Source organism: Amphiprion ocellaris, chromosome 4, assembly GCF_022539595.1.
Source record: "Amphiprion ocellaris isolate individual 3 ecotype Okinawa chromosome 4, ASM2253959v1, whole genome shotgun sequence".
In the NCBI taxonomy this organism is placed as follows: Eukaryota; Metazoa; Chordata; class Actinopteri; family Pomacentridae; genus Amphiprion; species Amphiprion ocellaris.
This window is the reverse complement of record NC_072769.1, coordinates 11,447,862-11,460,210: the sequence shown is the minus strand read 5'-3', so window position 1 is coordinate 11,460,210 and position 12,349 is coordinate 11,447,862. Positions and strand designations below refer to the sequence as shown.

General features: G+C 40.7%; 1 protein-coding gene across 2 annotated transcripts in view; it reads left to right on the top strand.

Annotated features, from left to right (window-relative positions):
* Positions 1-1,555: 1,555 nt before the first annotated feature.
* Positions 1,556-12,349, top strand: part of evi5l (ecotropic viral integration site 5 like) — a 42,888-nt gene continuing 32,094 nt past the window's right edge. For both annotated transcript variants that reach the window (XM_023263698.3, XM_023263696.3), the window contains exon 1: positions 1,556-1,950. The gene's annotated coding sequence lies outside the window, so the exon portion shown is untranslated. The remainder of the gene's footprint in view (positions 1,951-12,349) is intronic.

Sequence of the window (12,349 nt, the reverse complement as noted above, 5' to 3'; positions counted from 1 at the left end):
CGCTATACATTAAAACACAGGTAGCATTAAGTGTAAAAGCACCTGACAAGCATCTAATATTTTGTCCAACATGTTTCTTTTCACACAGTGTTTGGACTGCTAGCCATTACAAACATTACAACCACTCACTTACGGGTATAGAAACAGTCAGAAACGGTTCTACTTATCACAAAAGAAGGTTCATATCATCTGCTGCAAATGGCCAAATAAATGAATCTAAAAGGATTCTACTTTGCACCTTCACATACAGTGTTCAATCTGTTCTTTCACCACTGACCACATATTTTCTGCTGTTTATTGCTGATTAAGCATCTCTTGTAAGTAACGAATCATTGACTTCCCAAAAGAGCACACAAATTATTATTGCTGAATTTTTCAATAATATAGAATAGAGAGAGGGGGGGCACTACAAAAAAAATCATAGAACCTTCACACTGGCAGTCTACTGATACAAACGTCTCATTAAACACATGATGGTTGTATTGTAATGCACACAATCAACTTCCCCATTAAAAAAGTGTCCTGTTGCAGATACATGGTGAAAGTAATCCCATCCCATCTTGAAAATATTATAAATAATATCAATCCAGTCTTCTCTTGTAGGTATTTCTAGCCTTTCCTGCTATCTGCACTCCAGATCTGTACTAGACAGCTAATGTATCCTTCTCTGAAGGCATGTCCCTGAAGTACAGGGTATGTAATCTCATGAACATCATGACAGAAAGAAGTTAACAATGAGCAAAGCAAAATATATGAAAGTGATTTGCCTCAGAAAGCCAGCAATGTCTCCAGCAATTCGGAGAATAGGTACAGTGTGTCTTTTGAGCTGCAGTAATGAAGCATCTCAGTGGTTTGACCTTCCATTTTTGTTGTTGTATGATTTTGACATCTTTTTTTGGCCGATTCATATGCCTCTGTGAGGACTCTCAGTAAAACGTCCAAGTACTTTTTGTGATTTCCTTCATTAGCTGCTCTGTATAGTGCATGGGGTTTTTTTGTTTTGTTTTGTTGTTTTGTTTTGTTTTGTTTTGTTTTGTTTTGTTTTGTTTTGTTTTGTTTTGTTTTGTTTTGTTTTGTTTTGTTTTGTTTTTTTTAAAGCTTTTTTTTAACGGAGGAACTGACTCAGATGTGGAATCACCATGCAGTGATATGCAAACTGCAACCCATCTCAGGACAGTTTCCGTCTGTTTACACCGAACAGGTACTTCCTACTACTAAGAACAGCAGTAAAGAATACAGACTCTTGTAGTTTTGACAAGACTACATTGAGTTGCTTTGGCATAATCAATCACAGTGACTAAAGCTATCCCATATAACATTTTTGTCACGTAATTAATAATTTAGCTGCCACACATAAATCCGTTTAACTGACACCGCTGTGTGACACCTGCGGGGCCCGCCTTCCAGCAGAATAAAGCTCGATGGTGATTGGCTCCACTTGCTGTCCTTCTACGGGGATCCCGCTGTCTGGCACTCTTATCGGTCTACAACACGTCAATCACAGCTCGCTCTGCAATCTGATTGGCTCGCCCCACCTCGTGCTCGGCAGCAGCAGCCACAGGACGCCAGCCATTCTGTGTGATTTACTCGCTGTGACTGATGCGGCCGTTAATAGCAACATCCCCGCTGAACCGTCGGCTCTGTCACACGGCTGTCATGGTCCTCTCAGCCTCCGGAGACATTTCTCTCCTCTGATTTCGGTTCGCGGACGGAAAACCCCCCGCACAGGAGCTATCGAAGCAGCGGTGCGACGCGGCGCTGCCTCCCTCCCGGTTTGTTCGGCGGCAGGAGGAGGATGGCACTGCGCCGGACGGGCTCTGTCTGTCTGTCTGTCCTCGGTGGTCCATTAAGATTTTAATTAGCCTGATAAGACGCCGTTTGACATTTACGACGGTCCGGCGTGGGGAGCGACCATAAACGCACCGCTCCGATTATGGAAAAGGAGTGCAGGTAAGCTTTAAGGGCTTTTATTTGCTTATTTAAGGGATTTATTTTGACGGGCCCGGGAGCTTATTAATGTGGAGCACATCAATTGAGAACCAAACAGGCCCACGGTGAGGCTCCATCAGTCCGTCTGCTCTATTTATCTCCGCGAAAAATTCCACTGAACAGCGTGCCAGCGGAGACGCGGCCCATTCATTAGCACATAAACCATATTTCTGGCTAAGCACGCCGCTGTAGGAGCAATAGTCCATATTGTCTCAGCTTTAACGCCTCGTCCTCATTTCATGCCGTTACACAATCGTGTTTGAGAAGCCGGGACATTTGGTGGCGCAAAGAGGAGGATGATGATGATGTGTCATTTTGGCCACAGATGTTGATCCACTGCAGAGCATCATAAGGCCTGTTGTTCAGGCAGCAGCAGCATTATAGGCCTGGAGACCGAGCTGTCATGTCCAAACACACCGGTCAGCAGTGAGAAACTGCAAGAGAAATGCATAATAGGAGTCGTCCTCAGCTGTCATACATAGATGGAAAATCAGTGGGTGGATGGCAGATATGTTGTTGCTATGTTGGATCAACACACACGTCTGTCCAGATGTTGATTAAGCCGTCATTGCTAAACATAGACACTGAGGCTCTCTAACGAGTCTCATTGGCTAAAATTCAGTCCTTATTTCAAATCAGTTTAGTTCTATATAGTGCGAGTTCACAACATTAGTCTTCTCAGGGCAAGGTGAAGACCTCACAGTGTTATAGCATGGAGAGAAACCCAAAAGATTCCCCTTGAGAACTGAGAAATGGTCCGTTGGTCCGTTAGTTAAAGTAAAATGGAACTCATTTGCTAAAAACCGTAGACTCATTTGGGGTATAAAATGTTGAAAATTAGGAAAACATGCCCGCCAGTTAATTTTATTTTCATGTCCAAAAATTCTAAGATATTCAGTTGACCTTCCCAGAAGACAGAGAGCTAGCATTTAATTCAATTAAGTTCACAACATCAGTCATCTCAAGGAATTTGCAAAGTAAGATGACCTTACAATATTATATTACAGGGAGAAACTCAACAGATTACCTTTGAAGTTGCACACCTAGTTTTCTCTAGTAGTGGCTGGCTTAGGTTGACTCTGGAGCTGTCTGTGAATAATGTTGTACCTTAAGTATAATGTAATCAAATATAGGGTCACCACTGCCAGAAACAGTTTTTCAGTGTTGACTAATATGTTAGGTCTCCACCAGTTTACATCATTTTTCCATCCTAAAACTCGACGATATAGCTTTATTTATACTGTGGGGATTCACAACATCAGTGTTCACAGGGCAAAGTAAAGACCTTTCGATATATTGTGGAGAGAAAACCAATAAATTCCCTTTGAACATGCACTTTGATGATAATGGCAAGAAAAAACTACCCTTTAAGAGGAAGAAACCTAGTTTCCTCTTGTGTGTATGTATGACTCAGGCTCAGTCTATGAATAATGTTGATCCTATAGTCAAATATAGGGTCACAACTGCCAAAACTGTTCTTCAGTGTTGACTAATCTGTTTGGTGTATAAAATGGCCAAAATGAGGGGAAACACACCCACCACTTCAGATTGTTTTCACATCATAACACTTAATGATATTCAGTTTACCGTCCCATACAACAGAGAACACAAGAACACAGCCACCTTTAAGGAGCTGCAGCCCGAGACTAGTCACCTTGGCTAGAATTATTACTGAAGTCCATAGAGTTTAATTCATTTCAGTTTCATTTATGCAGTGCTTTTCACAGCATATATCATCTTAAGATACTTCATACACTATGGTGAAGACCCTACAGTGTTATGTGTATGTATATGAGAGAGAAAAAAACCCAACAAATCCAGTGATTCCCTTTGAGCATGCTCAATAAACAGGAAGAACCCTCCGGCAGAACAGGGTTCAGTGAGGGTGATCGTCTGCCTCGACTGGTTAGGGTGAGTTTAAAGTAGAGAGAGAACAGGATGGAAATCAGACCAACAACTTACAGAAGAAAGATAAACACTGGGAAAGTTGGTGAGACCAGTAACTACAGATCAGAACTGTGCAGCTTCAGATCCAGGAAACCTACAGAGACGACAAAACACAAACTACAGGAGAGAAAACGTGCACTGGTGGCATATATATCTAAATATATGGAGAGAGAGACAGTAGAGGAGACGTGCTTCATTGTTGTATTTAAATGAGCTTGACGGGCTTGTAAAACAGAAAAACAGCCACCCTATAAACCCAGAGGACCAGGACTGGAAAGTTAAATGACTCAGAGTAAATCTAGGCCAGACGCATATAAGTTATAATTGTAATAAAAAGTAGGGAACTGACATAGTTTTTGGGTTATTCTGTTGAAGGATTAAGGATATAGCTGACTAGTCACAAAATGGAAGAGCTCCCTCAAGCAATTATCTTTTTTTTTTTTTAGGAACGGGGGGGGGGGGGGGGGGGGGCTAATCAAGGAATTAATTATCTCACTGTGTTGCTTGTAAGTACAGCTTGGATGCCCCATGACTGAGGCCACGCACCGCTGAGTAATGGCCTCATCGTATCTTTTGTACGCGGCCCAATGAGATTACTTTGAGGCTTATCTATGAAATCCACTCACCATGCAAAAGGCCTCACACGTTTCCTCGTCAAGGAAACAGGTATCAGATTCTCACATCCTGGTGACCTTGTTTTTAAGTGCAGAAGACTCGAAACTTCTGCTTTTATCTGATCCACACAATCGCATGCACACAAAAGGACTGAATACAACCTCTGTGACACGCAAGCTTTATCCCCGCCAGCCTTTTCCTCTGCACTATCTGCTGCTGCCGCCTATTTATTCATCTGTGTTAAGAGAGCGATGAGCCAAAACACTCTGGACAGTGTCTTCAGGATAAACACTCTCTCAGATGTGTGCAAATGTGGATGCTTTTGATTGTGTGCGTGCAGAGCAGGAGGAGGGATATCATCTGGCAGCTTTCTCGGTACAGTTCTCCGCCTGCTGCTGTCCAGGTTTATTATTTCCTGCCACCGTGTTTGGTTGTACAACAGGGATGTCAGTAAGAAACACCAGCAAAGATGGCCTGACTGATACTGTGGCAGTAAATAAGGGTGATTGTGTTTTTCTTTTTCACGGTGAGGGTTAACATTCACTCCACTAGTGGCTTAATCCAGCAAGGAAACATGAGATGAATAATCAAAGAGGAGCATTATAACTTTTTAAGAAACTGTAGTTGTGGTTGTAGGAAATCTTTATCACCTCTTATGCTTAAAATCTATTTCTAGGCTGTTCTATTTTTCAGCTTCAAAACTGTATTGTTTGAACAAATCAGGGAGTGTAACTCAATAATGAAAAGATTAGTCACACTGTTGCTCTTCAGGCTTAATCTCGTCTCCGTAAAGTCCTCAGATGCACTTTCTGTTCAAGCGTCTGACAGGATCAGGCACAACTTTTTCTCATAGTACAGAAGTTTTATTAATTCATGAGGTTAACGTAGACGTTTTTTCTAGTGACAGCTGCTCTAGTTTGACCCTGGAACAGGTGATGAATGAGGCTGGTCCTTTAGTCAAAGTTAAACATAGTCAAATATAACAACTGCTGCATCTGCCCGAAATATTTTCTAAGTGTTGACTAGTCTGCCATTTAACTTCTCAGTTAATCGACTAGTTATAAATATTCAGTTTACCTTCCCAGAAAAGAAAAACACAAGAAAATATTCACCTTTAAGTCCAGAACCAGAGACGTTATTGCCTGAAAATGGGAATTAATCGTGTGTCAAAACAGTTGCTGGCTGATTCATTTTCATATTTAATCATGCTGGTTTTGGTTGTTTTCTACGTTCTAACATTTCTACATTGTTTTTAACAGATTTTAACATTTTTTTTTGAATAATTTACTGTTATTTTAAAGATTCTCCCTGTTTTCTTAAAAATGAGATAATAACTGCTAAAATCACAGAAACCAAACTATTTATTTACATATTAACTCTAGAAAAACAGGTCAAAACTGTGAATGTGTCCACATCAAGAATTTGTGTGCTTACAAATGTTACATTCTTTTACATTCTTTTACGGTGTTCAGTTATGAAATGACTATTTTTATTGTATTAAAGCTTTGCTGTATTTCATTATTATACAGATATTTGCCATTATTTGAAAGAAAAAGTAGCTATGTTAAGGATTTTAAAGATCACTAAAAACTGTTATTTTACAGATTTTCCCTGTTTTCTTCAATTACAGATAGAGTAAAATCAAAGAAAAACAATATTCATTTACATCTTTAAAAATATACAGATCAAAACTATATATATTGTCTGCATCGTAAATCTGTATTTTTTCCAAATGGTAATTCATTCTTTCACAATGTGTGACTCTAAAATGACATTGTTGTACTGCATTTAAATCAGCTAAAAACTGAATTATTTTAGAGATATTTGTTATTATTTTCACAGGTTTTGAACAGAATAGGATTCCATCATTTTTAACATATACGTTCTGGCGCTGATGTTTTTTCAACAGAATGTTTTTACAGTGAAATAGATTCACCGTCCAAACAAAAGGATTTATGGAAATCACTGTTTAAAAGTTTTCGATTTTTTTTTTTTTTTTTTTTTTTTTTTAAAATAATTAAATTTATTTTTTTAAAAGAACATTATCCCTTTATAGGGCTCATATCTGGACTGTTGCTTGTCTTCTTGCCTGTTTTGCTGGCTGCATGCTGCCGTTCAGGCCTGTACACGGTTCTGCACTTCATCTGCTGTGCTGACACATGAAAACGGGGAGCAGCTTGACGACCTGGATGCTGTGGTTCAAGCTCGCTACATCTGCAGCTCCTCCACAGCTCTCCTCTCTCTGCTCCATTGTTCTAGCAGGCTGCAGATTAGTAACTGGATCTGCACGGCCTGCAGCTTTTACACCGGCTGAATCTCATGTTCCGACTGCTGCATGTTGGATTTATACCTACATGGAAATCATCCTCAAATAATAAGCCAGAGCCGTACCCAGAGTCAAGACGTTTCTGGTGCCTGTCTGTAAATTGACCTGTGCTGTGCTCTGTTACCTTCCTCTTTATTTGGTCACCTGTTTGACAAGTCATTTAATCTGTCTCCTCACCCAACATTGTTTGCTTCGGCAAACAACAAGGGTTAGCATTTCATAAGCATGTGGCATTTAAAACCAAATTTACCTTTAATAACTGCCTGTTTTTGTGATTTCTCATGCAGGCGCAAACGTGCCTCATTTCTGTACTAAAAGGTTTCTTCGGCACAGTCAACGTGCTGTTATTGTTTAAAATGAACACACAGCAATGATTTACTGCAGGATGAATCTGTGGGAGTATGATTAACAATGCAGACAGGTTGCCAGGGGAGAGACTGTGGCATTTTGAAACGTGTCGTCACACTGGCTTGTTGATTTGCGCGATCAACCTGTAATATTACTGTGAGCTAACAGGTTATCGGTGTATCGGTGCTGTATTTGCAGTAAACGGTGTAGAGGTGAAAAGGTTTGCAGCTCGGGTGGCGATGAAATGTCTTCAGATTGGTTTGTTTACGTTGAGTTTTTAGCTATAGATTGCTGGAATAAATGAGCTCCATCCATCACTTTTTACATATTTAGTTTTTTCTTGTTTATATCTGAAGCGGATCTAAACTCCTACAGCGTATACACGTGTGAACATCTGCCCAGGTCACCTTAACCGACAGGACAGTTTGATCACTTTGTTATTTTCTTTTGAGGTAGTTATGGAATACAAGAAAAAGAGAAAATTAAAAAAAAAAAACATCTAACAAATTTCATTTTTGAGATGTTGTTTGTGGGTTTGAGCTGTTTGACTGTTTCTTCCACTCACAGCCATTTCAAAGGCAAACAGCAGATGTTTGTAATCAGAATGAGTGACTAAAAAGCTCCACTACCGATCAGTGTTTGTGCCGCTGGGAAAGTATGAAAATTAAAAATGATGTAACGAGTGCAACAGGGAAACTAGTATCAGTTATTGGTTTTTAGGGTGTTTGCACTACCCTGGGTTGGCTCATGTCATCTGCAGTGTGCTGTGCTGTGCCAAGCCGTGACAAAATGTGTCTCCACTGCAGTCTCAAAGCAGGGGATTGTTGCGCTGGGCTGAACTGCTGTGGTCCTGCAAGTGTTTGTGGACAGTATTTGTAGTTTCAAATAACAGCCCCATATTACTATTTGCTTGCAGCCTTATCCAAGCTGTTGAATTACCGCCGAACATTTTCTGCCTTCACACTAAAAGCTTTCCACTAAGAAACCAGTGGGATGTAAGGAAGTTACAGGAAATGCAATGGGCTCATCACAGAGTTCATTTGTGGGTTTGGTGACGTGCTTTACCTCGTCACAGCTGTTCGGCTCTGCAGGTTTACAGCATTTAAATTGGAGAAACAATCTATGTATGTGACTGCTGTAGCGCCCAGTTTGTAACACTTCAGCTACCTTCCATGTAGTTTGACACACCAGATGTAGACCGTAGGCATTTCACATGGTTTTCTCCTCTCCTTTCTTTATCTATGTTACCGTTTTCAAGATCCATTTCACTGAAGGAAACAACAAACTCTGGTTAGCAACTTACACACTGAAAATGTCATGTTTTGTCCACATTTTTTCAGTGAATTATCCATTTTAATGGCAATACTCACCTCCCTGCATGCAATGTTCCACACGAACAATTACTGTCAGTATTTCGAGTGAACACCATCCTGTTCTTAGCTCCACCCAGGAAGATTGTGATTGGCTGAAAGAAATGCAAACATGTCAGAGCTTTTTTTTTTTTCCTCCAGTAGCAGGATGATAATGAGGTGTAGTCAGGCCATTCTACACAACATAATGATCTGACTATGTGAGACTATCCTCCATGAAACCCTCATGCAATCCACTTGTGAGATTAGTGGTTTTTGTAGTATGCTTTAGTATGTTTTCTCACATATTGAATAATCTGATCAGTATTAGAAATAATGTCCTTATCATTTAGTGGTAGAAAAGGGCAGAGTCGGGTTGTGGGGAGTAGCTTTTTCTAGGCAATTTACACTGACAGTAGCACTCGGGAACCAAATAATCTCAAGAGGCATGCTAACTAAATGTAGAGCAGGAAAGCACAAGTCATACAAAGTGAGCGTCCTCAGTAGATTTAGAGGAAAATGTCTGGAAAACATTCATTGTCATTCATTCTTCAATACTTCAATTGCCCCAAATGCGTCTCCTCCTCGTCTATGCTTAATGTCACGGCAAATTCATATTTAACAAATCCCAGAAAACATCTGCTGCTCGGCATGAACAGAAGAGAGTTACGTGGATCTCAGTGATTTGTACTGTGCTGTCAGTACATTAGGGCTAAACAGATTGTCATTACCATAATGATCATGCTGGATGATGTTCTCAGGGTTCTCAGGTAACCAAGTACACAGAGATGTGAACATAAACCACGGAGCCTTCAGCACACAGTCAGATTCACTGTTGAATTACTCCAGCATGATTTACTTTAGTTAAAGGACTAGTACAATCATATAAAAAGCTTCCATTACGATTAAAAATTCCCAACGAATTCTCAGACTAAACAGTCAGTGGTCCAGTTGCACTGTGGGGAATATTGGTGCCAGGTATGGACAAAGACAAAATATACAATTCCTTTGATTCTGATTGTCTTTTTTTTTTTTTTTTTTTTAATTTTGCATCATGAGTTCAATAACATTAGCGTTAAAATTGCAATGCTAGAAGTATCAAAAGTAAAATAACTGTAGAATTGGCCCTTTGTCAGTGTTTCCTGTTTTGTGTATGTAAACTACATCTGTAAAGTACATGGAAATTCTACTGCATATCCGTCCGTAATGTACTTCAGTAAAGGTGCTTTTAACCGCTGTCAGGCCTGCTTTCATCATCCACAAATTGATCAGGATCTATTTTAACACACCATTGCTCTTTCACACTATACGTGGAGTGTTTTTAACTCGTCAATACGTCGGCATCAGTTCTCTGAAAGTTAATTCCATGCTTCGGTTTAAGCTAATTGAGTCATTTTGATTCCACTTATGGCTTTCACAGAACAGGGAGGGAAGGAGAGAGAATTAAGGGGGAAAAGAAGCATCACATCCCGTCCTAACAATGGGATGCTTTGAGCAACATGGACCCAGCAGCAGTCACAAGAACAGCGGTACAGTAGCTGAATAGCATGAAAGTGGACAGTGCACGTGTCGGCAGCCAAACATGAGCTCATGAGTTGGAACAACAGCTACAGATTAACCAAAGAGGCGGTTGCGCTTGATGTCCCAGCAGGAAGGTCCACAATTAGCAAGGTCCAGGTGCCTTTGAAAAGCAACAGATTTTTTTTTTGCCTGTTTGCTTTTCACAAAATGCCGATCAGTTTTTTACATTTTTGTGTTTCTGTGTTTGTCTCAGTCTCTGGGGAAGTCATTTATGCCTCACAGTGTGTCTTGTGTGTGTTATCCTCCTTATTTTAACTGCCCCAGGCTGGATCAGACTCCATGTCACCAGGACCAGATGGGGACTGTGAAAAGCTTCTTTACACCAAGAAAAGAGTATTTTGTAAATTAGAGACATGCTGCACTAACGTTTTCATGCACATCATGCATACAGAATTTCAAATGTGGAAGGGCAAAGGGGATGTTAGTTCATGTTGGCGTGTGTGTGTGTGTGTGTGTGTGTGTGTGTGTGTGTGTGTGTGTGTGTGTGTGTGTGTGTGTGTGTGTGTGTGTGTGTGTGTGTGTGTGTGTGTGTGTGTGTGTGTGTGTGTGTGTGTGTGTGTGTGTGTGTGTGTGTGTGCGTGTGTGCGTGTGTGTGCGTGCGCGCGTGTGTAGGTCAGGAGGAAACAATAGCTCCGTCTGTTAGACAGCCAGAGCTTGGAGAGGATGCGTTCCAGCATAAAACTACACACAACACAATAATTGTGCCTGGTGATTTAGTTGAATTAGAAACTAAACACATTTGCACACTTCCATTTTGCATATATGTATCATGTCACACAGCAGGACTCCCACACAGACCACATGCCAGCTGTTTCACATGTATGGACGCATGTCACTGCACATGCTAATCGGTAACCTTTCATGTACCGCACACACAAATATGAGTGGATTATCATGCTGGCATGCTGTAGTTTCTTCCAAGCACACAACAACAATCCAGCCAGCCTGCTGTCATATCCACAGCAACAGCCAAGCTTGGAGAATCTGGCTTATTTTGCTTTGTCAGAGACCTTCACAATGTCCTTCCATTAACCAGTATGTGTGTGTGTGTGTGTGTGTGTGTGTGTGAGAGAGAGGAAAAACTCTTTAGCCCTGCATGACTCACACCTTCTACAGTGTGGGTTGACCACAATGACACAGCTGAAAAGCCCTCTGTCGTGCTGAAACCTCTCTGAAGCATCTATTCTTTTATTCTGTCGTCTCTAAAAGGGTGACACTTAACAAGGTGCTTTCACAGCACAATGCATTTCATTAGCCCGGTATTCTATTAATCTGATGGCCTCTTTATTAAGAAGTCCATGTTCCTCTCTGAGATTGTCGCAGCCAAAGTGTAGTGGCTTGTTAAAAAGTTAAAATACAATTTTCAGTTTTTGGCTTCAAGAGTGGCTTTATGGATTAGTCTGAATCTGCAGCTGCAGTTATTTAAACTCGGCAAGGAAAATCTGGTGCAGAGATTCGGACATATAAGTAAAATGAAACTTTCTGTTGGTGATTGAGTTCTCTGTCCGTCTAGACCCGGCTTCCATATTGCTTTTTTCCCACGTGCCTTTGATGTAAAACATCTCAGACTGGCTAAAATGATGCGCATGAACCTGCTGTATTCACCTTTACTGTCAGCTGGATTTTAATGTCCTGAAGGTAAACGTGTAGATATCTTGTTCATCTTTTTTTCAAGCTCACTTCAGTCTTACTGCTGGGGTTGAGGTGAATATATGACTGACAAGGCAGATGCATCACTGCCTGAGGCTTCCCCATGTGTCGGATGATTTTTAGACAGATTGACATTGTCCTTTGATTGTTGCAGCAAATTCTTGTTTTTGAGAAAATCTGCTCTGTCGTTACTTTCTGTTAGCCAAACTTTCCTTATCAAAATGAATGTGCTTCAGATTGTATTTTGAAAAAGGCGTCTTACAAATGTGGTCAGTTTCGTTAATGGCTCTTTTGATAGGGAGCGTTGCAATGCATGAATGTGGTCCTTGTTTCTTCCCCATGCAGTGCTCAGATAGTTATATGCTCCTCTCCTCTCCTGCAGGCGATATTTCTGCTTTCCTTGTGTTGCTGCATGTCATCATCATATGCTTCATGTTTTATAGGCTGCTGAATGTTTCTCCCAACCATCACGCTTGATCACATGGAAAATAATCAATTCTTCTTTGCATTGTGTTGGAGTTTAATCTGGTGTTTTTCCACCAGT